This window comes from Cervus elaphus, chromosome 5 (genome assembly GCF_910594005.1).
Source record: "Cervus elaphus chromosome 5, mCerEla1.1, whole genome shotgun sequence".
In the NCBI taxonomy this organism is placed as follows: domain Eukaryota; kingdom Metazoa; phylum Chordata; class Mammalia; order Artiodactyla; family Cervidae; genus Cervus; species Cervus elaphus.
The window spans coordinates 108,952,262-108,980,177 of NC_057819.1; the positions used below are offsets into that span (position 1 = coordinate 108,952,262).

At 52.5% G+C, this 27,916-nt stretch overlaps 2 long non-coding RNA genes across 5 annotated transcripts in view; one reads left to right on the forward strand and one right to left on the reverse strand.

The window, feature by feature from the left end:
- The window catches only part of LOC122694878, a 61,888-nt gene that overhangs the window by 16,481 nt on the left and 17,491 nt on the right, over positions 1-27,916 (reverse strand). For 3 of the 4 annotated variants that reach the window (XR_006341261.1, XR_006341259.1, XR_006341258.1), the window contains exon 4: positions 25,043-25,231. This is a non-coding gene — a long non-coding RNA (uncharacterized LOC122694878). Of the gene's footprint in view, positions 1-6,627; positions 7,239-25,042; positions 25,232-27,916 lie in introns of those variants that run through there. The other variant, XR_006341260.1, reaches the window with a different exon arrangement.
- Positions 10,018-16,113, forward strand: LOC122694880. Its single transcript, XR_006341263.1, has 3 exons — positions 10,018-10,117; positions 15,010-15,334; positions 15,584-16,113. It is a non-coding gene; the product is annotated as an uncharacterized LOC122694880 (long non-coding RNA).

A 27,916-nucleotide genomic window follows, 5' to 3' on the forward strand; every position in this document is an offset into this window, starting at 1 on the left:
CCCGGCAGCTGGCGGCAGCGAAGGGGTGCGGCCAAGAAAGGGTTAATCTGTGGAGCCTTTCATCAGCAGCTTGGCGGGCTCCCAAGGCCCACAGGCTGGGTACCTGGGCGCCTACCTCCGTCGGTGGGGCGGAGACGTGACCACAGAGCAGCCCTGCCGTCTGCATTCCTCCCGCGTGAGTGCGTGAGTGACAGCCGCCGCCTGAGCCCCTCGCCGGCCGCCCCGCCCTCCTGCCTAGCGCGCGGCAGAGGTGGGGGCGGGCCCCAGGGGAGGGGAGGGGAGGACACCCCCTCCCCCCTGCCACCCCCCTCCCCGCCCCCACCCGCACACACACCGCGCCCCCTCTTCTCTCCTCTTGCTGTGACCAGTGCTCTGGAGTGAGTCCCAGAGTGGGGAGAGACCAAGAAAAGGCTGCTGCGGACACAGCAGAGGCAGGGGTCAGGATTCAAGGATGGAGAGATGACCTGGGCTTCCTGGAGGAAGGGTCAGGACAGGACAGGCACAGCCAAGTCCTAGGCCCGGGTCCCTGGGATTTCTACCTTTGTTCCCTGTATCCTTCTCCTGCTCCAGCTCTCCACATAGGTTTCAACCCTCCTATTACACAGTGGCGGCATGGGCCAGCCTCAGTTCCCTTCCCTGAACTCAGGGCTCTCGCCTTTGATCTCCTCTTGGGGCCTGTTGGTGGAAACAGGAAGTTGCCTTTGGCTTGAAGCAAACTCAGACAGGGTGTAAACAGGCAAGGACCCCACCTGCAGGCTTCCCCAAGGTGGAGACCAAGTGTCAAGACAGTGAGGTGCGTCTTTGCTCTGACACAGAGGCAGAAATGCGCTCCCTTCACCCTAGGCCTGGGGTTCTCCACGAAGGCCAAATGGACTAGAGAGGGGCTTCGTAGATGGGTCCTTGTCTTCAGGAAAAGCCTCTCCCTGAAGTAGGGTTCAGCCCAAGGCGCAGCACCCCTCCTCCAGACTAGAGCACAAGGCACCACTCCTGGAGAGGAACTCCCCCCGGTGGCATCTAGGGTTGCCCAGAAAAAGGAGCTCTGCAGCTCCCCAAATGCCTTAGTAGCCCCAGGGTCATCAGACCCAGGAAACTAGCAGAGACTCCTGAGAACTTTCCACATCCCTCCTCAAATTGGCACTTCAAGCACAGTTTGAAGTGCAAGCTCAGCCCTTGTCTCCAGCTTCTCTCTCTGTTTGGCTTCCAAGGGCCCTGGGCTTATGTGCAGGGGAGAGGGAGGGAGGGGTTTGGCGGGAAGAGGTATGTGGAGGGGAGGTGGGTCAGGGCAGGAGCAGGTGGGGGCCAGCCCCTGAGCAGCCCTACTCCAGGACCATGGAAGCACTACTTTGCCCACTGGTCTCCCTCCCCGCTCCAAGATTCTCAGCCATCTTCTTTACATCTTGGCCTCTTTCAGTTCTGTCTCAGGGAGGCCAGTTGCTGCTGAGCAGGTAGAAGTTGGTCTGATATCTAGATTTTCAGAAGTCTTCTCGGCCTTTGGAATCCTGCCAGGATGGCCTTCTCTCCCTTCTCTGTCCTCAGTTAATTATGTAATTAATGCCTGGGGAGTGGGGTTGAGGCCACTTTCAGGCTTTCAGGGGAGGAGCAACTGACTCCCTGACTTGGGAAAGAAAGTGAGAGTGAAAGTGTTAGTCTGACTCTCTGTGACCCCACCAACTGTAGCCCATCAGGCTTCTCTGTCCATGGAATTATCCAGGCAAGAATACTGGAGTGGGTAGCCATTCCCTTCTTCTGGGGATCTTCCCGACCCAGGAATCAAACCCGGGTCTCCCACATTGCAGGCAGATTCTTTACCATCTGAGCCACCAGGGAAGACCCCCACCCAACTTAGGGCAAAGGGCTTATTCCTGACCTCAAGAAAACAGCAGTCTTTGTCTGAACAGGAGATGGAGTAAGGGGGTAGAGGGGGAAGATATCCAAGAGATCTTGCTTTGCACTGCCACAACTCCGCCCTGGGGCCAATGACTGCATCTCAGTTCTCCCATCTCTGAAATGGGATAATAACTCCAGAAACCACACACAGCGGTTGTTCTGAAGGTTCCTCTCTTAATTAGAGATGGGTGCTGGGTGGCCGGTGCCCTGGGAGAGCAGGCCAGCTTGGCTGCTGTGATCACACCCCAAGCCCATGGTCCTCAGCATGAATGAGATGAATCACTAAGTTACCCACTGCCTGCCCCAGTGGCCCCCCAAGTCAGGGTATCCTTCCAACACCCCAGGCACTACCTTGAAAAGAAATCTGAGGAACCCACAAATAATAATAAGGCATAAGAAAAAAAAAATAATAATAAGGCATAAGGCAAAATCAGGTAAGGACAAAATAAAGTCAAATGAGAAATCAGGCAGCAGATCTCAGAAGAACCAACTTTCTGCCTGGTTGCTGGGGCTGATGCTTAGATAGCATGACCAGCTGTCCCAGTCTGCCCAAGACTCTTCTGGCTTCAGCACAGAAAGACCACATCCCTGAAGACCTCTTAGTTTGAGAGAAACTGGGACAATTGGTCACCCTTTTTCAGGGGGCTTTGGAGGTTGGAGAGATCACAGATGTCTGATTCCCTTTACTCCTCCTGGTTTTCTTTAGGTATCCAGGTAGCAATGGAAAAATGCTGGAAGCCTGAGAAGCTTCCACCCCAAAACTATATGACATCACGATGGAAAGCAGTCCTCCCCAATGCTGCAGGCTAGGACCCCTTTCACCAGTCATCTCTCTTCCAGGAGAATTCTCATCCAGGGACTGTGGTCCTCCCAGGACTCCCCTTCACATACTTCAGGCAACAGCAGAGCCCTGGTGCTCCCTGGCAACCAGGGAGAATCTTTGAGGAGACAAGCCCCAGGTTGCCATCTGGTGGTAATTCCCCAGGGAAGAGATTTGCCCAGGTGACCTCTAGGTCAGGCTCCTTTAAATAGCCCCAAATTGCCTTTGACACAGGCAACCTAGGGTCACTGCTGGGGGAGGAAGACCCAAGACTTTGAAGGCCACACCCCCAGTGGTACTACCTTGAAACTACTTCTAGGGGCAAGCCTTCCAGCTGTGCAACAGTCATCCATAGGCATTCCTGAGGGGTAGCTGCGGCAGCAGTCTTTGGAAGGGGCAGGGAAGGGGCGAAGGAAGTGGGGGCAGGCCCTCCCTTATACACGCCTAGCTGTTTTCTTTTAGGAAACACCAGACCCTGCCTCCTCCACCACACACACAGACACACACACACATACATGAATCTCTGTTGATCTCATAGCATCACCATCACTGTGTAAGATGAGCAACTATGGGCCAAAGGAAACCTGGTGGAAAGCTTAGAGAATGCTGCTCCCCAGGCCCACCCAGCTGTGCATACACACACACACACACACACACACACACACACACACAGGGCGTACAGGTGCCTGGGCCCTGTTTGGCACAGGCCATCACCCATGGAAGCAGGTTAAGGGGGTGGTGGGCAGGCAGCCTGGCCTTGGGCCTCTCACTCAGAGCCAGGCCCCCCAGGCTGGCCAGGGAGCTGTCAAACCCCCCACTACAGAGACAAATGGAGCCGTCAGAGAAAATCGCTTCTAATGGGGAGCAGGAGCCAGCCTGGGCTGGGGCTGGGGGAGGACTCTGCTGGCCAGATGTGAATTCTTCACTAATCACACCAAATTGGCCCAATTTGTTCACTGACACGTGGGGGGACTGGCTTCATCTTTCTCCCACTGAGCAGTCTCCCTCCTTCCCTCATGGAAGTGCTTTTGCTCTGGGGATGAGGCTGGCCAGCTGACAGCAGGCGGGGGGGAAGAAGATGAGGCCAGATTTACACACACTCCTCCCTGTGGGAGCCCAGAAGTTGGCTGGGGCCGGCCTCCCCTCCATCTCTGCCAATCCATGAGGCCCTGGGTGCTGAGTTTAGGGACCCTGGGGAAGGGGGTGAGCAAGAAAAGGGGGTTAAGGCTTCTGCTCCCCGGGAAACAGGTATCATAGGCAGGAACTAGGGAATTGGAGATATTCTTGGGAAAAGCAGGGAGGGGTCTTGGGAAGGTCTAGGGGATCACTGCAAACAAGATGATGTCACTTCTTGGAGGCAGCAACGTTTCCCAGGTCCCATTAGGGCCACAAACTCTGAGCATGGTGTTGAGGGGAGGCTAAGGAGAACCCTTGGCCCCTCTCTCCAGCTCTGAGGAAAACTGACCCCTTAAATGCATCTGCCAAAAACCATGTCCTGAAGGTGGGACTAGCAGGAGAGCTGCCAGTGAGACTCTGGGAAGAACTTCCCCACCTTCCACTTCACTTGGGCCTCTCCTTCTCCAATGCAGATCAAGAGGTGTAATGAGATGGGTCTCTACAGAGGTTTGTGGGCTCCAGGAGATAGAATAGGGGCAATAATGAGATGGGTATCTATGGGGTTTGGGGGTTCTAGGAGGTGGGATGCGGCAATGATGAGGGGTCAGCCAGGGCAGGGACATAAATGGAGGCCCCAGCCCCTGGCACTCTCTCTTCCCTGCCCTGCACCAGGAAAGGGAGCCATGTATGCGGCTCTGGGTGCTGTAGCCCGCCATCTAGGGTCCATCCTCCCCCTGCCCCCCTGCCATCACCCCACCCCCACCCAAACAGCCACTGGGGCCTAGGAGTTTCAGGGGGTGCAGGCCAGGAAAGATGGGAGTGAAGGGGAAAGACTGTGTAGACCTGGACAGCAGCTCAGGGCTGCTTGGGCAGGGAATTCTGACATTCTGTGGTAAAGAAAGGAGATTGTGCCAAGTCTTTCCCTTGGTTTCATGGAGTCCTCACTCTTGAGAAGGGAGATCCAGTTAGAAGAGGGCCAGAACAGGGCTAGTAACCTTGAGGCCTAAGACAGGGGCCTCCCATGCCCAGCCCAAGAGTAGTACAGCTGCTGGCCCATGCTTCCTGCCTGAGGGCTGGGGTGAAGATGAAGGGCATCCAGGCACCCCAGCCCGGCTAGCTCTGGGGAAGAGGACAGCTCCCATTCCCAGGCCCCTTTCCTTCCTTTTTCTCTGGCCTCCTCTAGGCTAAGCAATTGCAGCCCCTGGGCATGGCCCTTAAGAACTTTCCTAGGTCAACTTTCACCCCAAATCCCAACGTTTCCAAGGCCCAATCCTGTTGTAATCAGTGCTACCCCCTTGAGGGGAATTCCACTCAGGAAACCAGGGGGGTGGGGCCAGCCCTGAGGGGGAGATGGGCCACCAGGTTCTTGGAAGGCAGGGAGGTCACCTGGTGTGATAACCTGTGGGACCAGGTGTGGCCTGCTCCTGCAGGAAGGAACAAGACAGAGTTGGAAGAAGGGGGCTTAGGAGATAGACAAAGATGGCAGCCAAACACTGTCGGTGAAGTCAGGGGGCATCCTGGGGAGAAAGGAGCATAGGACTGATCAGAGTCCACCCTGCTCCATCAGCAACTTAATTTTATTTATCGATAATTCCTACTCCTCCCTACCTCCCCTGCCTCCTTAGTTCTTCCCAGCTAAACGGAGCGCCCCCTCCTGGCAGGGTTGTCAACCTGACTTCCAGAGAGCAGAGCCCAAACAGGAAGTAATACAGGAAAGTCCTTTGGTTTCTTTTAGAAACACTCTCTCTACCTTCTGTTTTCTCACTCACACAGTTCCTAGTTGACTTGTGGCCTTATCTTCCCTCAGACCAAGAGCTCTTGCTCCTACCCAAAGAGTCACCCTGACCCAGGTATGAATTCTAGTTCTGCTACTTACTTGCTCTGTGACCATGATCTATTATTACATAACTTGGAGCTATTATGTAACCCCCTTAGAGACTCAGGTTTCTCATCTATGAAGTTGGAAACCTACCACAGAGGATTCTGTAAGGACTGTTGCAGATCACAGAAGCCTTTGGCTTCATGGTACCTGGAAGACAGAGCTACTGGGTAAGTATCCTTGGATGCATGGATGGATGGGCAGATGGACAGAAGAGCTCTCTGTTTATGTCTTTTGCTTGATTTCCTTACAGATTCAGGGGCACCATCTGGATTTCCAACAGGGATTAAGCTCTTGTGTCCCAGGGTCCTCAGCAGTAAAATAGATGGTAATGAGCCTCCCTGCCTCCTAGGGTTATTGTGAGGCTTGATGCGTAAGTCCAGGTAAAGACCTTCCAGCAGAACCTGGTACTTAGCAAGAGTTCAGTAGGTGTTGGTCTGCTAAAGGCTATTTTGTCTCTTCCCCAGCACAGAGGAGGGCCTTCCCTTCAGCCCATACCACTCTGTCTTTAAACAGCTAAGGAACAAGATGCCACAGGACTCTTCTTCTTCCCTTTATCATCTTGTTGCCCCCACCCAGCCCAGTCCTCCCACCTTGGAGATCAGAAAATCCTTTCTTCATTAAACGCCTTCTCTCAGAAATATTCTCCCCAAGACTAAAAAAACTCCAGACAAGTTCCACTTCCTCAGTGCCCTCCCTGCCCCACCCAGGACCCAGTTTGGGCCACCTGCCCTTCCCTCCCTCCCTGTCTCCAGGACGGATCCTTCCCCTGTCCCTGCCCTGCTTTCAACCAGTGACCTCCCTCTGAACCCTCCTCCCTGTTGCCCCTCTGCCTGGCACCTGGGCCTCCATCTCCCAGTGGCGGGTGGTGGTTGTGTGTAGACTGAATCTGCAGCAGGTCTTGGGAGGAGCAAGGGGTGCCAGAACCAGCCTGGGCCGGTGGCTCAGGCCTCCTCTTGCTGAAACCTGCCACCTCCCAGCCCCTGTGGACACACACTCATCCTCTTCTGCCGCCCCCAGGAAGTGAGCTCCAAACACCTTTGCCTAGAAACCAACACTCCCGCCTTTCAGATCCTGTCCTGGGATGGTTCTGCCAGCTTGTCACCTCAGGTGGGACCTATGCCCTTTGCCTGGGCTCTGGTCCTCTCTAGACAGTCCTTCCTCACTGTAACTGACTTGCCCCCATTCTGAAGTGGGCCCTATCACAAATGACAGAGAGGAAATATGGTGGTTATGGGCAAACAGTATTTCTCAAAGTTCCCTGTGGGGGATCTGTAAGAGCAGGGTCCACCGGCCAGTGGGAAGGCCATTCAGAACAACTCACTCATAAACACTTTGATTTCTGGCCTCTGGTTTACTTGTAATAGATCGGTACATATGTACATGCACGTTTTACTCTATATTATGTCCAAGTTTGCTTTCATATAAAAAGCATGCTCTTGGGAATTCCTGGGCAGTCCAGTGGTTAGGACTCCACGCTCTCACTGCTGAGGATCCGGGGTTCCATCCCTGGTTGAAGAACTAAAATCCCACAAGCTGTGTGGCCAATAAAAAGTAAAAAAAAAATAAAAAGGATGCTCTAAAATATATAATTGAATTATTTTTTTCTCGAAAAATCTTTAGGTCAAATAGACATATCAGAAAGACATGCAATGTCTGGGTATCTCCTGGCACAGCCCATGTAGTACAGGGCATATCAGTGCCTCTGCCAGAGAGGTTCAGGCTGAGGGAACAGGGAGGAGGAGATTTGGATGAAGCCAGTGAACAAGCAGTCAGAGAATGTTGCAGGAAATTCTGGCCCCTGATCCTTGAGGCTGAACAGAACATTATTTTCTTTCCTTCCGTTGCTAAACTGACCTTATCTGAGACCAAGTTCTCCAGCCGTAAGTCCCAAACATGCCCCATTTATCTCAAATTTTTCTGCAGTGGGATTTCCCCCAAGGCTCACCATTCCCAATTCCAGCCAAGCCAAATCTTTGCTCTGATCCAGAGAAGAGCCCTTGGCAGTTCCAATTCTGGGGGAGCAGCGAAGCACATCCTCCCATCCCAGCAGTCTCTCTGACACCCTCACACACAACAGCGTTCTTCCTCTTCCGTCACTCCACGCCTCAGTTTCCTTATCTGCAAACTGGTGGAGTTGAATTTTGCTCTCTGAGAATCTTCCTACAGCACGAATCTTAATCTCCTTAGAGAAACCATAGGCTTCACTAAAAAATCAGTCTCTTTACTTCAAAACTAGTATTCTTCCATTCATTCCACTAACATCTATTGAACCACTACCATATGCCCGGATTCATGCAAGGTACCAGGCTGCAGATAAAGCACGGTTCCTGCCCACACAACACTCAAATGTGGGGATGAGCATGATGTGGGAAGCCTGCCTTCCTTTTTTCATCACTTAACAAATCTTAAAGTACCAGAGCCTCAGGAAACCAAAGGTGGTGACCCAGCCCTGGTCCTGCCCCTGTACAGAGGGAAGACCCCACACTGTGCCACAGGAGAGCGCCGTGAGTCAGCACTCAGGTTTCCGTGGAGGCAGCCTGGTTTGTATCCAGTCTCGGCACTCACTACTGAATCTCTCCAGACTCGTTTCCCCATGTAACCTGGACTTGATAATAGTACTTCCCCACAGACTCCTCTCCTGCTGTGCCCCTCACCCCATCCAGCCTCCTGCCGCCCCACTCAGTCCCTGAGTCCTCTCTGCTCCCACACACTGGCCTTCTTGCTGCACCACATGCCAAGCAAACACCCAACTCAGGGCCCTTAAACTTGCTGTTCCTCTTGCCTCCATTGCTGGGTCCCCAATATTCAAACGGCTGGCTCTCTCCAGGAGGCCCATCCCACCATTCTCTGTCCCCTCATGTTGCTCCAGTTTTCTTCAGAGCACTTACCTGACATTATATATCTGTTTTCTTCCTTGTTTATTTTTTCCCTCCCTCTTTAGAATGTAAGTGCCAAGAGGGCAGAGTTTTTAATCTGACTTCTTGTTTTAATTCACTGTATCCCCATCCCCAGTATCCAAAATAATGCCTGGCAGATAGTAGATGCTCAATAAATGTTTCCTTGACTGAATCTTGAATAAATGAATAGTGGAGATGTGGGAAGTAAACCAAGGTAAAGCCGGTAAAGTGCTGCCCCGTCTCTGGAACAGCGTGAGCGATACTAATGGGAACTGTTAATATTAAACACACACCAACAGCCTGACTGAAAGGGACTGGAATTTCATGAGGAGAAAAACAAAATGCAGCCAAAATTACATATATTACTTCATGCAATAAACACTTCTGTTGCCATTTGTGTCATCCATCTCGATTAGAAAATGGTTTACTCCCGACACTCCAAAAATTCAGCCTGCTAATGAAGAATCACTAATTCTTCATCTTCTTTAAGCACCTGTTATCCAACTTTTGAGGGTGTGATTTGGAAGAAATCAGCAAGATGTCTCTTCTGTGGCCACCTGGGCCTGGGAGGGGGACTGAGCCCCTCCCCCCATGCAACGCTGCTAAGTGATCACAGAGCTGAGACGGCGATGACCGTGACCAAACGGAGCCACTTCTCTTCCTGGCTGGGGCCCTGAGTAAAGAAAGGGCCATGGACGAGGCCCCATGAGGGGTCTCCTGCCTCTCACTGGGAGTCCCCACTGCCCCTCCCAGCCTGGAGTCCCCTCAACCTAGAGCTCTGGAAAGGAGGATGCCCTTTCCCTCCCTCCCATGCTGAGAAGCCCATCATCACCAACCCCACACAAGGCCTTTCTTTGTCTTGGCCAGTTGAGGACAGAAGGGGAAGCACCTGCTTTCAATGTCTGGTATGACCTGGAGACAAATGGGTCCCCACGGTCCTCCCCACTCTCACAGTGGGCCCTGGGGGTGGCTAAAGCTTGAAGGTGACAATTCCTGACCAGTTTGAAGGCAGAGACAGGTCCCAGCCCTTCGCGGCTCTACCATAAATTCACCAGTTACTGGGCCAGGCTCTCATCTACCACCCGAATGCGACAGGTGGGGTTAATAGCCCTATTTTGGCTGAGCAAACAGTCTCGGAGAGGTCAGGCGACTCGCCCAAGACCAGAACCAAAGCCAAGTCCCCGTGACTAGGGCTGAACGTGAGGCACTTCCATCGCTTCCATCACTGCAGCGTGGGCCCCAGGAGAGGAGGTGCAGCCTTCTGGGCAGACTTGGAGGAGGAGGAGAGGCTCAGGGCTGGGAAAGGGGCGGCCAGGAGCAGAGAGGAAGAAGGCTGGGGTCGGGTGTGGCCTAGACAGCACGATCCTGGGATTCGAAGGCGGGGTGGAGTGAGCCCAACTCGGGAGGGGCCCTCGGCCAGCCCTGCCACTGCCCGGCCCACAGCGCGTCCCCGGCCACCCCCAGACTGGCAGGACTGGGGGAGGACATGCAGAGCCTGGGAGCCTAGATGTAAGGGTAAGCTCCCTCCTCCAGCGTTCCCTGGCGAGTTGGGGGCCCCCGGGAAGAGGCTGGCATGAGGGCCAGAAGGCACGGGGCCAGCCTCAGGCCCGGCCGGGTCTAAGGACAGAGCCGCCTGCAGCAGTGGAGCAAAAACGAGGGGTCCGCTTGGGGCCTGCGCCCAGAACTGCAGGGTGGGCGTGGCGGAGACGGGAGGTGGGAAGTGGGAGGTGGAGGGTGGGGGAGAGGGCCTGTCGGAGGCCCGCAGGGCCTGGCTGCCTAATGGTTTTCTGAGGAGGTTCCTGGCGGATTAGAGGTCTGCTCCGAGCAGGGCGGGGCCGGGGGAGAGGTCGGGCAGGAGCCGCTGGGCCGTGCTGGAGAGAGGGACCCCGGTTTTTGGAATGGGATAGTGCCAGGGCCTGCACGTGCCCAGTGGGGCCAGAAGTTGGGGTGGCTTTTCGTGCTAACCCAGCGCCCAGTGGCTGCACAAACAGATGCTGGCTCCCTGGGGAGGAACGAAGATCTACCCAAGTGAAGGTGCTGGTGGGGGTTGGGGTGGTGTGCAAGGGGGTACCTTATGTAAGACAGAAATGCCAAGTGCAGAGCAATGCATGGGGTAGGGTGTGGGAGACTAAACTACCCCAATGCCTGCTGGAGAGGACTTTTCCATGGGTTGAGCCTGGGAGAGGGTTGCCTCCTCCACAGGCCCCCATCTCTGCTGGCAGAATCCCCTGCCCCTCACTGAGCTTTCCCCTACTTTAAGCCTTCTCCGTTCATTACCACCCCCACCACCAATCCCCTCCCTCTGCCTCAGCCTCCCCTCACATGGCCCCTTCTGCCTTGGCCCCTGCCGGTCCCTGCAGAGACCCATCCAAGGAGGCTAACACCTCCTCCAGCCAGGCCCAGGCCTGCAAGTCTCCCCCTCCCTCGCTGGAGCTGGCCGCAGGCAAGAGGAGCTTTCTCCTAAGAGGACCCCAATTCTTTTCAGGGAGTTGACCCAGAAGAGGGGCTGGGCCTTAAATGCAGGCTGGATGACTTCAAAGGGCGGTAGGTGGGGTTGGCGCCTGGTCACAGGTGCCACTCAGGGTGGGCCAACCTGCCCAACCAGGTCAGGGCTTGCACTGCACCCCGCCCTCTGCCCAGAACATCACGACACAGACCTGACAGCAGCTCCACCCATCAGAGACTCCCCCAGGGCCTCCCGAGAAAGACCTGAGACACAAGATCCAGGATTCGAGGCACAGAGGGCCTGGCAGGTCATCCTCGCTATCCTCCCACCCCAGCGCCCTGAGCCTCCACACACCCATTCACCCACGTGCACACCCACCGAGCTCTTGGCTACAGAGGGACAGAGATGAGGTCCAGGGCCTCAGAGGCTACACTTAGCTTTGTCCAAAAATACTTCCTGCTGTGTATCCTTTGTCTGAAATTCTGAGGAAATGAACACAGAGTAGGACAGTCCTCAGGCTGGCACCAGCTCCTCTGGACCATGGGGCCCTTGAACCTGAGACAGAAGTCCTAGACACACCCTCTCATGGCGCCCTCCGCCGCCTAACCAGACTATATGTCAGATGAACATCTGCACTTTCCTATGCTCAGTACCAGGTGCTCAGGACCATCTAGGGCAAGGGCTTAAAAAAGGCTAAGGTTTTTTTCCCTCCTGTAGGAAGCTAATAGCCTCAGCTTGCTGATCAGTAAAATGGAAATAATAATAGTACATACCATAAGGCTGTTGTGAGAAGTAGATGAAATACCATGTAAAAGTTCTTAGAGCCTGGCATAGAGTAAGTGCTCAATAAATGGCAGGTGTCATTGCTATGAGTATTAACAGGACTCGGGGAGACCACATGGAGAACCACATATGCCACTCTGGACTTCTGCAGCTGAGTGGGTTCTGGCCTTGTGCAAATCAGTGTTTGCCCCGGCACTGCCATTCCACCTGCAGCTCATCTCAGAGTAACAACCCTCAGGATTCAGACTGACCCTGCTATCTACCAGAAGGGCCTCCAAGGCCCCAGGCAGAGGGAGGAATGGTCGGTGGGGGCACATGGCCATGGGCTACATATGGTGAAGACTCACAGAGGGAGAAAAGGCCACCAGAGAGAGAGTCTTAGCCAATCAAGTTCCAGGAAGGCCTCAAGGAGGAGAAAGCTTCCCGGAGCAGGGGGAATAAACGGAGGGAAGTGGTTCTGTGTATCCTGGGCCAGAGATAGGATGGAGACAAAGAGGGTTAGGAGCGGGGAGCGCTGGGGGAATACAACAGGGTGTAAGGGGATAGAGAGATGAGATCAGCAAACAGGGGAGCGGGGAGAGCACCTCACCCTGGCTCTTTCCAGGCCCCACACTGGCTAGGACAGGCTGGGTACCAATGAGCCATGTTAGCGTCAGGTGGGGGAAGCCTGGCTTCTCAGCCAACCTCTGCCTCTACAGAGTGTATTCATCTCCATGCATTTAATTCAGCAGTTTGGCAAGGAAATGGGCTTTATTTACTGAACGCTGATTGCCAGGTTCTAAGTATAGGCAGTGACTGAGACAGTCAGGGTCCCTGAGCCTGGGGAGCCTGTAACCTGGAGGGAGCAGTGACCCCTCAATCCGAGAAGAGAAGCCCTCCTACACACAGGGAGAGTAAGGAGGCAGGGGCTGGAGAAGGTAATGTGGGAGGGCAGAGCAGGCCAATCTGAGCACCTCCCCCAACCAGGGGGAAGGGAAGGGGGAATGGCCTGGCCAAATGGAATAGGATCTGAAAGGCTGCTGGGAGGGATGCTGTTGGCACTCATTCCTGGCCTGAGTGGGAGGGGATGTCTCTGGACCAGCCAGCCCTGGACTCCAGCTACACCGACCTCCCTTACTTAGGCAGCAAGAGCCGGATGGGCCACATTCCACAGAGGCCCAGGCTGCCGTCCTACTGGGCTCGCATGCACCCCCAGGGGCAGGCTGGTCTCAGGGCTGGAAAAACTGGTCTTCCTGCTCCCCCCATCCCCAATACACACCAGTCTGGAGTTCGAGGATTCAGGAGAGGGGGGTCACAGGAACTGGAGCTTTCCTCCTTTCCACACTTGTGGACCAGGGAGGGCATGAGAGGACCTTCTCGCCTGTGAGGAACATGGCTTGATGGGATGGTGGGGGCAATTTTAATAGATTCAAAAGCAGGATGGGATGAGGGTTAGATGGCTTTCCCTCTCCCGGCCTGACAGGGGAGATGTCCTGCTTATAAGCAGGAGAGCTTGAGGATAGACATCAAGAACTTCCCCGCTGAATGAACTGGATAGTGGTGAGAGAGGAGTGAAGTATTCTCTAAGAAGAAAAGGAGAGAATGGCTTTCAGCCTGGGATGAACCCAGGAAGTGCAACCTGAGGATGAGATGACTGGCTCCTCACCAACTCCTCCTTCCTTACCGAGGGGTAGGGGGGCTGTCCTACTGTCCTCATGGATCACTGCCACTCCCTGGGCCATATTAGACCTAAGAAAAACTCCAGCCCCTGGCACTACCTCTTTAAGAATATCCTTCACAGCAAAAGATTTACTGTAGACCCAGAGAGGGAAACTGGTGACCAAAGTGAAGTCCCCAGATTGGCCCAGGGACATGTCAAGCCCTGTCTGGGCTGTTGGGAGCCCCGCCTCCTTCCTTCCTCAGGCCTGTTGTGATGCTGGTGCAGAGCAGTCCCAGTGTGTGTGTGGGGTGGGGGGGGCTTTAATGGACCATGGCCAAGCGCCCGAGGTTTCCAGCCCAGCCCCTCTTGGAGTGAAAAAGACCAAATTTCTGCTCAAGGTCCTTTCCTGAATGTAGGCCACAGATCACCCACCCGCCTCAGAATCAAGGAGCACTTGTTCAAAATGTTCCCACAATCTCCCCACTGAAATTCACTGGACCAGAAACCTGTATTTTATATGCTTTCCCCATCAAGGTCTCCACCCCCAAGTCCATCAGTGATTCCGAGAAGTTTAAAACTTTCTGCAAAGGACCAGCCCAATGAGCAGTTCCTAGAGAGTGGAACTTGGGGGAACTCAGAGTAGGTAGGCCGTAGCCTTCAAGCCTTCTGTTGTCCCAGGGAGAACAGTGTGACTGGAGCAGAAATTTCCCCATGACAAGTGACCTGAGTAAGAAAGACCTTTTCCCAGTGTCTCTGTCCTTTCACTTGATATTCACTTAATAATCTCTGTTGTCAGCAACTAAGTGGTCATCTCAGAAGAGGTCCTGCTCGCTTGCCTGAGGGGCACAGGAGGGGTAAGGCTGGAGGATGAACAGATGATCATTTAAGATTCCCTGGAGACCCAGAAGCATACTTGCCCAGCTTTCCCACAACGGCTTTCAGGATGGGCCAGTCTTCTCTCTGCCTCATCATAGCACTGCCCCATCCAGACAAGAGTGACATTTCCTGAAGGTGCTGTGACTCCTGGAGGGGAAGGGGCCTCTGGCTCTGTAGTCTGATATCCCACTGATATGTTCCTACCAAAGTGGAACTCACTGATGGCTTCATCATCCATTCACACGTTCACTTATACACCAGGCTCCAGTCCCAGTCTGGGACTCAAACAGACTTATGGCACAGATAAGACATAATCTGTGCCATCAAGAGAGGCTCATATGAAACAGACGCTTGTGATCCAAGGTGTTCAGGCAGTTAATCATTCACCCACCTATGCACCATTCACAAGGTCCTGACTGTCTCCACCCGCTGGCCTTGTTGCCTACAGTAGAAGGATGCAAAGAGCAAGGGCTTTGCAGTCAGATGGTCTGCAGTTCAAATCCAGCCTTCTGGCTCCCTGGGGAAAACCAGCCAGCGCTTTGGCTCTTCCACCTGGGACTTCCCCTGGCTTGTTAGAGAGCCAGGAACAGTGTCAATTAGGGATAATTGAGCTAATAGCACATCAGTGAGTGAGTTTCTAATCATTGATTTCTCCTGTTGCAGCTTCTCCAGTCAAAGCGCTTATCACATCATGAGAGCGTGGTCTCTGGGGCACACACACACAACTCATACATGAGACTGGATCTCAGCACCTAGGTGTGCAGTAAGAGCTTGCTGTGTGAATGAGTGCTGGGTGCGAAGAGTGAAATTAGCAACAGCCTCCGGAAGGAGTTGGGCATTGTCACGAAGGTTCTGCCTTTGATTAGATCTATCGGCAGGTTTTTGGCTGAGAATTCACAGACCTGTGGATCAGGTTAACATGTGAAGGGTTAATGCTGACTCCTCTGACCTGCTTAGTCCCAAGGAGCCACGTATTCTAAGTTGCCAGGTGAGTGTTCAGACAGACACACCATACAGGATGACTCCAATCTTCCAGCTGGACCAGAGGGGGTGGGGCAGGAGCCAACGCCAGAAACAACTAAGGAGAGAGGGATACCTGGGTCTGCTTCCTTCCACCTCCCCACTGTGGAAGCGACAGTCAGCACCCCCCACCCCATCTCCCAAGAGAAGCTTTTGTATGTATCTGAGAAGTGCTTTGAAATTTCTAGCCTTAAAAGGACTTCTGTGCACTTCCCAGACATGAAGACTGGCAGGTGAAAAGGTGCCTCGTGGGCCCACCAACCCCAGCTCTCAGTGAACACACCAGGAGTGATTCCTCAGACTTTCCTTGGTCTTTCTCCTCTTTTCTGCAAGAAGCTTCCAACAAGGAGAGGAAAGGAATGCTCTTTCCTGCCGGTGCACTCACTCTGCTGTATAGGGGAACAGAGCCTGCCCTAGCCCCCAGCCAGCTGGGAGCCAGGCTGCCAAGGAAGACCCTGCCCAGGAGATGCAAGGAGGAAACAGATCAATCCATCCACCGGGATTTGGGTCAGACTTGCCTGAAAGGCAGACCCTGCTCCCAGGATCAAACCACCAAGGAGGAGACCAGGATGCCTTCCTCTAGGGATGGTGATGCATACACAGCACGTTCAGGAGCATCTCTCAGGAACCCCAGGCTGGAGCGAATGCTTTGTAGCAGTATGTTCCCACCAACGTGAAGGGACCGACATCCTTGATGATTGTTACCTGTGATGGGACTGCCCAATGCCTCCGGACAAGAAAGGTTCACCAAGTTAGATTTCGTCCACAGTGGGCGCTCTGTTTGAAAGATCGCTGTTTGTGTATGGAGATAGGAATGATGGAAAACCCAATCAGGGAACTGTTTGTTCTTTACTGTTTGTTAATAAAGTCCCATTTGTGTTGAAAAAAATTTTTTTAATGCTACAAAGTTCTGGAAACACACCACCGTTAACCAGAGTTACCCGATGGGTTTATGGCACGCATTGTATTCTACAGACTTCGGTACTGCTTACAGAAATTCTGTATATCTAAGTATGTATTTAGCAGTAAGACCACAGCAAAGGCTAGACTGGAACCCCCCAACTGGGATCAGTCCCCTAGGCACACCCTCCTCTCTCCTTTCTGCGGCACTGGGAGACCAGAGCAAGCCAGAGTATCTGCTTCCCACACACAGGCATTGGAGGCTGCCTGGCTCTGCAGGCTCATTCTTGTCTTCCCAAGGCTTTGTCAGGATTCCTCACGCTTCAGTGGGACCCAGGGTGAGCCACTTGCCTCGCTGTGCCTCAGTTTTCCCATGTGTAAAATGGGAGTCGGCCATACTAATAACTAGGATCAAAGAGATGATGTTTATGAAAATATTTCATATTAGTGACTGCTTCTCTTTTCCAAATGAAGGCGTCCCCTTTTGGGGGGGCAGGAGGAAGGTTGGAGTGAAGGTGAGTACCTGCCAGGTCCTTCAGGGGAGGGCCAACCACAGCAGTTGGGCAGCACCCAGAGGTCTGGGCGGGAACTGCAGCCCTCCTGCCTGCTGGCTCACTCCACGGACAGGAGGCTGGGGGAGCGGATGGGAGTCCTGCCCAACCCCACTCTCAGTGGGCAGCCTTCGGGTCCTCTGCAGGCCTCTGGGGTTGGGGCGGGCAGAGGAGATGAAGGGAGAGAGGAACATGGATCTTCCTCCTGCAGAGGAAGCTCTGCTGCTCAGGCGTCTGAACTTGGACTGCCATAGTGGGGACCCTGGGCAGGATGAGGAGGAGGTCCTAGGAGGGAGCCAGGTCCCCTTGAGAGGTAGAGAGGAGAAGGGCAGGAGCCAAGGGCCAGGGTGAACAGTGTCATCCATGGAGGAAACAGGCTGAGAGCTGGAGATAAGGTGGTTGTTCAAGGGGAGAATGGAGCCATTTTGGCCAGCCCCCTGCCTCAAAACCCCTCCCAAAAGGGATGAGTATCCCCTATCCCAAGGTCGGCTTCCCCAGGTCTAGCCCTTCTTGGGAAGTTCCTTCTGGAGCGTGACCTCGGATGTCCCCCTCCCTTCTGCCTGGGCTGGGGGGGGAGGGAAACCGCTGCTTTAGTCACGCCAGATAATCACCTCTGGTCACTCACTGTCTGGCCTCTTCCTCCAAGTAACTCCAAGTATCTCTTAGACATTATCTCACCATGTAGGCCTGGGAGGGGGGCGCCGTGGGTAGTGGGGGGAGGGGGGGGAGCCACATTTAAGAAAGAGAAACTGAGGGCAGAAAGGACCAACATGCCCCCTACCCTGTGTCCCCACGTAGGCTGGGAAGGGGACACCGTGTCGTACTCCATACGCCAGGGAGGGGTAGCAGGCAGACAGCAGAAAGAACCTCCAGGAGGGCACTCGAAAGGGGCCTTTGGAGAAACCCAGTGAATGCCAGATTCTGTGTCAAGAGCTTTATGGGGACTATGTCATCCCTTCTCCCACTCTCTTATCCTCACTTTACAGATGGGGAAACTGAGGCAACCACTTGTCTGAGACGGCTCAGTAAGGGGGAGTGTGGGGCAGCCTCTTGGTGGAACAACAGAGCAGTCAGTCTGGAGGCAGAAGCATGCCTGGGGCGACCTCCGGTCAGTCCTCCCGGAGGAGCCAGTAGAATGACCTTTAGGTGTCCTTCGAGGGGAGGGTGGTTTAGTTGCTGTCTGGTCCTACTCTTTGCGACCCCATGGACTGCATCACACCAGCCCTCCCTGTCCCTCACCATCTCCTGGAGTTCACCCAAGTTCATGTCCATTAAATCGGTGATGCCATCCAGCCAAGTCATCCTCTGCCACCCTCTTCTTTTGCATTCCATCTTTCCCAGCATCAAGGTCTGAAGGGGACACCTCTGCTAATCGTTGCTGCAGGTGCCAGGCCTCAGCTCACCACACTATTGACCTTTTTCTCCCCAGTGTTTTCACAGAACCTGATTTTTATGTCTGGGAGAGGAAAATAAGCCAGAAGAGGACCAACGGCTTCCTTTTCCTGTGTGTATATGACCCTCGGGTCTTTTTTGGTGCTAATGCGGGTGCCTCCTTCCCTCTGCTGTCAACTGCCTGCCTGTCCCATACATCACCCAGTGCCACAAACAGCAGGGTGGCCCTCCAAAACCTGAAGCAGCGGATTGACTCTCTAATTCTACCTCCCCGCGGACCCGAACCTGGTAGGTTTTTTGTCATGTACCTCTGTGACCTGGGAGGTTCTTCCCGGCGTCTGACCCAAAGCCTTTTCGAACAGTATGGCTGAGGCTCTACATGGGGTAAGAAAGGCAACCACAGTCCCTGCCTCCATTTGGAGGTGAGAGGAACTGTCCAAAGGCCTTCTTGGACACAGGACATCATGGGATCCCAGAGGTCGTACAGCCCCAGGGCTCAACTCAGCCAAGGTGAGAAGGCAGGCGCCACGTGGGACCTGGACCCACCTGTCCCTCAGCAGCGTCCCTCATTAGAATAGTAAGTGGAAAGCCATGAAGGACTGCTTATCTGATGGGAGCCCCACTCCAGGGGAGCCCCCTCTCCCCGGAAAAGCCTCATTACCAGGGCTCCACACCCGGATCTGCCTGCCTGTTTACTCTGTCCTAGGAACAACACACTCAGCACTTCAAAGGAGTCTCTTGATGGTGTGTGTGCTGGGAGGAAGGGGGCGGGGGGAAGGGAGTGGGCAGGCAGAGAATGGCTGGTGGGGGGCCTCAGGGCCGGTGAGCACCCTCTGGAATCAGGAATGGATCACTGAGGCAGCACCGCTTCTGCCCTCAGAAAGCCCCTATCTTCCGATGAAATACCGCCCTGCCGTGGGAGCCCCTGGTCTGATGGAAGAGGCAGCTCTCTCCTCCCTCCACACACACACAGACACCAGGACACATAGACCTGAGTGTGGAAACTGACTCTCCTGTACACCAGGGCCTCAGACCTCCAGCTGCGGATTGAGGAAGGCAGCCCGGATGTCCCCTCGTCCACTCTGAGTTCCTGACTTGAAGCCCCAGCAGAGCCTGAGGACTCACTGTGTGACTGGCCACCTAGACTCCCACCCGGGTCTGAGCAACACAGACATTCCCATCCCCTCAGAATCCTCCTCAACCGCTCTGCCCACCCTGGTCTGGTGGGACGTCTTCCCTGAATCTTCCTGGTGCAACTGGGCAGAGCTTCCAGAAGATAGAGGACCTTCTCCCCTCCCCACTCCAGGAGAGTCAGGATGTGCCTCCGTGGATCACACCTGGGAGGACAAGTTGGGGGCTGGCAGGCACCGTCTCTTGCTTCACAGTCCAACAGCCACCGGGGGGCCTCCAAGAGAAGCCCTCGCACCCTCACACCTTCAGGGGTTTCTCTCCCCACCTGCTCTCTCCATCCCCAGCTTCATTAAAGAAGGTGGTTAACCTCAAACAACAAGCAAATTGAAGTCCTGAAGCCGATCAAATAGGAGGCGCCCAGAGGGTAAATTGAAGGCAACCTGCCCAGGCCTCAGAATTATCCTGTTCCCTTCCCAACTCCCAGGCTCCCTTTTCTCCCAGGTTCATAAAAAGTAGAAGGTTGAAATGAGGAGCTCGGTTGGGACAGAACATGGAATCCTGAGGTCTAGAGTAGGTACTCCTGGGAAAGGTCCCCAACACAGATGGCCCACCTGCTTCGGTGCCTCCTTGGGAATAGCGCCTTCCCACGGAGGAGCCAGGCCACAGTGAGCATGGGATCCAAACAGCTCTGGCATCTCATGGCAGAGGTGCCCTGGCAAAGCCATGGTGACAAAGAGGCTGATACGGATCCAATGACACTGCCCCCAGGAAGAGAGTATGGGCTGCAACTGGAATTGAAATAAACCATGGAAAATGAACTTGCACCAAGAGAATGTGGAAGATTCACCTGGGACAATTTCCCATTGGCAGTATGAAAGACAATTTTATAGTAACAGTTCCTAGCTTTCTCTAGTTGGTTTTTCTTTTTTTATTTTGGCCGAGCTGGCAGCTGGTGGGATCTTAGTTTCCTGAGCAGGGATTGAACTCAGTGCCTCAGCAGTGACAGCACCAACTCCTAACTATCAGACAGCCAGGGAACTCAAGTTAGTTCTCTGTTTTAATGTACGTGAGAAAATCTAACTCACCAAGTCACCACTTCACAGCTGTTATTGCTCAGAAGTATTTATTTACTCATTCTATTTGACAAACAGCGCTTTCCATGAGCCAGGCACCCTTCCAACTGCTTTATAAACACTAACTCGCTTAATCCTCACAATAACCCCATGAGATAAGTACATTGTTATCCCATTTCACAGGTGAGAAAACAAAATGCACAGAGAAAGGACTTGCCCAAATCACAAAGCTAGGAATTGGTGGAGAAGCTACGTTTAAAACGCGGGTTGTTATCAAATCAGTCAACTTGAAAGATCTCACTGCAGAAGTCAGGCCACTAGTATTCCCACAGCTGAGGTGTGGGAAGCACTGAATTCAAGGGACATAATTGGGATTTTATGTCCAATTACTTATCTGTTTAATTGTTTGTGAAGATTAATTTAAAAATAAATGAATGTTTTTATTCATATCTCCACCCATTTCCCTTGCTTTCCTCTGCCCAGTCCCAGATGATGAGAAAAGATCCAGGACAGGTGATTCATTTTTGCTGGGTCTCAAACCAGAGTTCACTCCTACATCCCTACCTCCCCATCAGCAATTCCATCCCCATTCCTGTCCTGACTTCCTTCCTCACAGCGCAAGGAACTGGATCCTGGCATTAGGTCATTAGCAGAAACCATAGAATTCACATCCTTAGCTCTGCTTATGAATTCAAACAATTACTGAATGCCAGAGCTAGAGCAAGAATATATAGGGAGGAGGGAGAGGGAAGGAAGAAGAGAAGGACAGGTGCTCTTCTTTTCATACCGTTCATGGGGTTCTCAAGGCAAGAATACTGAAATGGTTTGCCATTCCCTTCTCCAGTGGGCCACATTTTGTCAGCTCTCCACCATGACCCATTGTCTTGGATGACCCTACATGTCATGGCTCATAGTTTCTTTGAGTTAGACAATGCTGTGATCCATGTTTCATTCACAGTGTGAAAAAAAGATATGACACCGAAAGATGAACTCCCCAGGTCTGTAGGTACCCAATGTGCTACTGGAGAAGAATGGAGAAATAATTCCAGAAAGAATGAAGAGATGGAGCTAAAGCAAAAACAATGCCCAGTTGTGGGTGTGACTGGTGATGGAAGTAAAGTCCATTACTATAAAGAACAATATTGCATAGGATTGCATAGGAACCTGGAATGTTAGGTCTATGAATCAATGTAAATTGGAAGTGGTCAAACCGGACATGACAAGAGTGAACATCAACACTTTAGGAATCAGTGAACTAAAATGGGCTGGAATGGGTGAATTTAATTCAGATGGCCATTATATCTACTACAGTGGGCAAGAATCCCTTACAAGAAATGGAGTAGTCCGCATAGTCAACAAGAGTCCAAAATGCAGTACCTGGGTGTAATCTCAAAAACAACAGATTGATCTCTGTTTGTTTCCAAGACAAATCATTCAGTATCACAGTAATCCAAGTCTATGCCCCAACCACTAATGCCAAAGAAGCTGAAGTTGAACTGTTCTATGATGACCTACAAGATATTTTAGAACTAACACCAAAAAAGATGTCCTTTTCATCATCAGGGACTGGAATGCAAAAGTAGGAAGTCAGGAGATACCTGGAGTAACAAGCAAATTTGGCCTTGGAGTACAAAGTGAAGCAGGGTAAAGGCTTACAGAGTTTTGCCAAGAGAATGCACTGGTCATAGCAAACACCCTCTTCCAACAACACAAGAGATGACTCTACACATGGACATCACCAGATGGTCAATATCAAAATCAGATTGATTATATTCTTTGCCCCTGAAGATGGAGAAGCTCTATACAGTCAGCAAAAGCAAAACCAGGAGCTGACTGTGGCTCAGATCATGAATTCCTTATTGCAAAATTCAGACTTAAATTGAAGAAAGTAGGGAAAACCACTAGGCCATTCAGGTATGATCTAAATCAAATCCTTTACGATTATACAGTAGAAGTGACAAGTAGATTCAAGGGATTAGATCTGATAGAATGTCTGAAGAACTATGGACGGAGGTTCGTAACATTGTACAGGAAGTGGTGATCAAAACCATTCCCAAGAAAAAGAAATGCAAAAAAGCAAAACAGTTGTCTGAGGAGGCCTTACAAATAGATGAGAAAAGAAGAGAAGCTAAAAGCAAAGGAGAAAAGGAAAGATATACCCCATCTGAATGCAGAGTTTCAGAGAATAGCAAGGAGCCATAAGAAAGCCTTCCTCAGTGATCAATGCAAAGAAATAAAGGAAAACAATAAAATGGGAAAGACTAGAGATATCTTCAAGAAAATTAGAGATACCAAGGAAACATTTCACACAAATATGGGCACAATAAAGGACAGAAACAATACGGATCTAACAGAAGCAGAAGATATTGAGAAGAGGTGGCAAGAATACACAGAAGAACTATACAAAAAAGATCTTCATGACCCAGATAGCCACAATGGTGTGATCACTCACCTGGAGCCAGACATCCTGGAGTGTGAAGTCAAGTGGGCCTTAGGAAGCATCACTATGAACAAAGCTAGTGGAGGTGATGGAATCCCAGATGAGCTATTTCAAATCCTAAAAGATGATACTGTGAAAGTGCTACACTCAATATGCCAGTAAATTTGGAAAACTCAACAGTTGCCACAGGACTAGAAAAGGTCAGTTTTCATTTCAATCCCAAAGAAAGGCAATGCCAAAGAACATTCAAAGTACCACACAATTTCACTCATCTCACTAGCAAAGTAATGCTTAAAATTCTCTAAGCTAGGCTTCAGCAGTACATGAACCAAGAACTTCCAGATGTTCAGGCTGCACTTAAAAAAGGCAGAGGAACCAGAGATCAAATTGCCAACATCTGCTGGATCATAGAAAAAGCAAGGGAATTCTATAAAAACATATACTTCTGTTTCATTGACTATGCTAAAGCCTTTGACTGTATGGATCACAACAAACTGGAAAATTCTTAGAGAGGGGAATACCAGACCACCTTACCTGCCTTCTGAGAAATCTGTATGCAGGTCAAGAAGCAGCAGTTAGAACTGGACATGGAACAATGGACTGGTTCCAAATTGAGAAAGGAGTACATCAAGGCTGTATACTGTCACCCTGCTTATTTAACTTATATGCAGAGTACATCATGCGAAATGCCAGGCTGGATGAAGCACAAGCTGGAATAAAGATTGCAGGGGAAAATATCAATAACCTCAGACATGCAGATGACACCACCCTTATGACAGAAAGCAAAGCGGGACTGAAGAGCCTCTTGATGAAGGTGAAAGAGAATGAAAAGCTGGCTTTAAACTCAACATTCAGAAAACAAAGATCATGGCATCGGGTCCCATCCCTTCATGGCAAATAGATGGGGAAACAATGGAAACAGTGACAGACTTTAGTTTCTTGGGCTCCAAAATCACTGCTTATGGTGACTGCAGCCATAAAATTAAAAGACACTTGCTCCCTGGAAGAAAAGGTATGACAAACTTAGATAGCATATTAAAAAGCAGAGACAATACTGTGCCAAAAAAGGTCTGTATAGTCAAAGCTATGATTTTATCAGTAGTCATGTATGGTTGTGAGAATTGGACCATAAAGAAAGCTGAGCATTGAAGAACTGATGCTTTTGAACTGTGGTGTTGGAGAAGACTCTTGAGAGTCCTTTGGACTGCAAGGAGATCAAACCAATCAATCCTAAAGGAAATCAATCCTGAATATACATTGGAAGGACGAATGCTGAAGTTGAAGCTCCAATACTTTGGCTACCTGATGCGAAGAACTGACTCATTGGAAAAGACCCTGATGCTGGGAAAGATTGAAGGCAGGAGAAGGGGACAACAGAGGATGAGATGGTTGGATGGCATCACCAGCTCGATGGACATGAGTTTGAGCAAGCCTCGGGAATCGGTGAGGGACAGGGAAACCTTGCATGCTGCAATCCATGGAGTCACAAAGACTCAGACATTACTAAGCTACTGAACTGAACTGAAGGTGTTCTTCTATTGATTCCCACTGAGGAGAGCACACTTTTTCTGCAGCTGAGGTTGTGTCCAAACCCCTTGACCCCAGTGGCCCCTGCCCACCATCAGAAAAGGCCAGGTGCCTCTCAGGGACACTTCTCTAGCCAGTGTCACCCAAACGACCAACCCCTTGCCCACAGCCCCATTCCTGGCTTTGGCTGGGGGTGGGCGGGGTGTGCCCCTGAGAGATGAGACAGGACTTGCCAGGGAGCTGTCAGGCTCTGGGGAGAATGCCCCAGCCTCTGGAGGCGCAAACAGAAATCAGGGGACACACCAGGCCGACACTTCCGCCAAGCCTCCTCCTCCTCCAGGCCTGTCCTCAACCCCTTGCTCCAGGGTGGGTTTCAGTCAGATCCCCGCCATCCCCATTATTCCATTGCCCCATCTCCCACCCCAGCCCCACCTCTCCCTCACCCCCACTTCATTCCTTCTCAGCCCAGCTACCTCTGTCCTCCTGCTGGAATCCAGCCCCAGGTCCTCCTCACCCAGCACCTGAAGCCCCTCTCTCATCCCACAGCCAGAACAAGGAGGCAGCCCCTGCTATACCCTGGCAGCCACCCCCAGTCACTGGGGAGGCTCTTTCAGACTCTTCCATGTTGCTCCCCTTCCCCAAACTGAGTCACGTACACATACCTTCTGCCCACCAGGCGCCTAGCAGCCATAGCAAAGATGGGTAGGGCACATGGTGGCCTGTATCCATGGCAGGTCAGGGGCTCAGTTCCTTGCTCAGGGCAGCATCTCTCAGTCCTCAGAGAGGATGATGGGTGGGAGGAGGGCGAGGTGGTGAGAAAGGGAGAAGGAAGGGGTCCAGCTAAGAGCTACCTGTTTTAATGCAAACACACGGTGCATAACATGCAGCCTGCACTGCTCTCTGCTCAAAAAACCTTAGGTTCAGGGACTCTCGACCCTGCTAGCAAGCCTCTGAGACAGGCACTATTACCGATTCCTTTGTACTAATGAGAAAAACTAGACACAGAGAGGTTAAGTAACTTGCCCAAAGTCACACATCTAGGTTTCAGAGCAGGATTTGGACCCAGGAAGTCTGGGTCTCTGCTCTTCTGTGAAACTTTCCTATTTAAAAGCACTGCACCCACAAAATGAAGCTGGGGATCCCCACAGAGGTAGTCCGAGCCCTTCTGAAGCTCCAAGCTCGCTCTGCAGCACTTCTTCCACCTCCACTCTCTGTGGAGCTTGAAGAACTGAATCCTAGCTCTGCCAGCACCCTAACTGTATGATCTTGGGCAAGTCACTCTACCTTCTATGGCCTCAGCTCCTCAACCCTAAAATGAGAGCTACTGATATCTCTTCTCAGGCAGAGTTAATGAGACCACCTGGATGACGTACCCACTAGGTGCCTGGCACTGGTAGGAGCTCCGTCCAGAGTAGGAAGGAAGGAGGAAGACAGAGAGTTCTAAGGGAGGGAGCTGACGTGGCTGGACTCTTGGGTGGGTGTGAAGAGGAGGGGTCTCTTGTCAGGGGCTGGGGTAAAGAGAGGGACATCACCCAGAGAAAGCTGGTGCTCTGCAGTGGCCTGGCCGGTCACCGCCAGTGGGGGAGGGACCCACTCTAGCATTCCTTTCCGAGGGTAAGAAGGCACCGGATCCCAAGGAGGAACAGCCTACCCAGTCTGGGCCCAGGCCTGGACCCCATGCCTCCCACCAGCCCTGCAAGACCAGAGCCAGGATGCAGCCCACAGGATGCTGGCTGGGGCCACAAGGCCCTGTTCCTGGAGGAGAGTGGGCAGCTAGCACACACAACTTCCCCAGAAGGGGTCCTGAGTTCTGAGACTGCTGTGGCCCCAGCTCTGAGAGGCTAACAGCTGTGTTGGGATGGGAGGGGTCTGCACTCAGCGGGGGTGAGCCCATCCACCGCCCCTGGCCTTGTCACCCTGGCCTAAACCAGACACACAGCCCACCCACAAGGGATCCAAGGCTTCCCTGGCTCCAAGGACTGAACCAAATTATTTCCCAAATGTGGTAAGTAATGAGAGAGTGGGAAAGAGAGGGCCTGATTTCCCAAAACCTGGCACACTTTCTGAATGAGCAGGACTCTCCTCCTCGTTTCCTCACCTGCAAAATGGGAGACACAACAAAACTCCTGCCTGCATCTCAGGGTTGCCAGGGGCTCAAAATGAGATCAAGTGTGTGAATGTGCGACTGTAAAATGATCACAAACTGAAGGAGTTCCTGTCTGAGATGGGTTGCATCAGTCAGTTGCAAATATAGCTATTGGAGCTACTGCTATACAAGCTGGTTTGGGTCAGGAGAGCTTTCTTTCTTTCTTTCTTTTTTTTCAGGAGAGCTTTCAACATTGGCAAAGGTGAGGGGAGCCCAGTCTCAGCCCTCCAGAACTTTGATCTTCTATCAAGAAGAGAACAGGCTGATCTGCCATCACAATTTAGTTCTAGATCTGCCTATCCTTGGTCTCGCACGCCTCCTCTTCCTTGAAACTGGAACCTATCAGATGAGGGCACACAACCCCTGTTCTCCGAGATGCTCAGTTGATGTGGCAGGGCCAGCCTCAGGTCTCAGGACTAGCTCCCACCACCTGATTCTGGAGACCAGACCCCAAGCAAAGAGCAGGTCCCCATAGGGGGTGGGATGGTTCTGGCGGGGAGTGGCCTGGGACCTGCTTTCTACCCTCCCACTCATCTCTGGGGTTCCCTGAGCCTGCTTTTGAGGATGTGACCAATCTGGCTACCTGGGAATGAGTGGGTTCCAGACACCCCAGGGGCTTCTGTCCTCCTGGGCTCCGCAAGGCAAGACCCCTGCAGGGATGAGCTGAAGGCCCCTCTCCCTGGCAGTCACCCCCTGGCAGGCACGGTGGGGGGACAGGGCAGAGATGCCTGCCCCTGAGATTTTCTGGGTTTAGGAGGGAGGGAGGGAGTTGGGCCAAGGGGAGTGAGTGGCCCATGAGAAGGTAGGGAACCCAGGCTGACCCCACCACCCCCTGCTATGGACCCCCTTCCTCTCCTAGCAAGGGCAGGAAGGGAACCTTTGATTCTGAGCTTCCAGGAGAGAGTCTCTTCAAAGTATTAGTGGGAGACTGAAGCAGGAAAATAACGAAGCAGGGACTCTAGCGAGGTCCTGGCTCCAGGGTCCTGGAGAGGCCTTGATGCTGACAATAAATGCCAGAGGCTTTAAACATCCAGAGTTTCAGGGTGAAGACGCAGCTGTCCCTGCATCCCTGTAGCCTTCGGGAAGCTGCCCAGGGCCTCAGAGCTCAATTCCATCTGTCCCTCCGTCCCTCTCACTCTGATGTCCTCCCTCGACCCACACTTCCTTCCTCTCCTTTCATCTATTCAAAGAATTGAGTGGCTGCCTTCAGCCCAGCCCTCCGTAAGTACTGTGGATCTTATAGTTCTGTGTGGCTGGGAATCGTGTCCTTATTTCACTGTGTGGGCCCAGCTCTCTGGGTATCCAGTGTGTCTTTTTGCTCCCATGAAACTGAGGGACCCCCCCTCAGACTGGGGCTCCCCAGAGCCAGTGCAGCAGTGTCTCCCTCAGA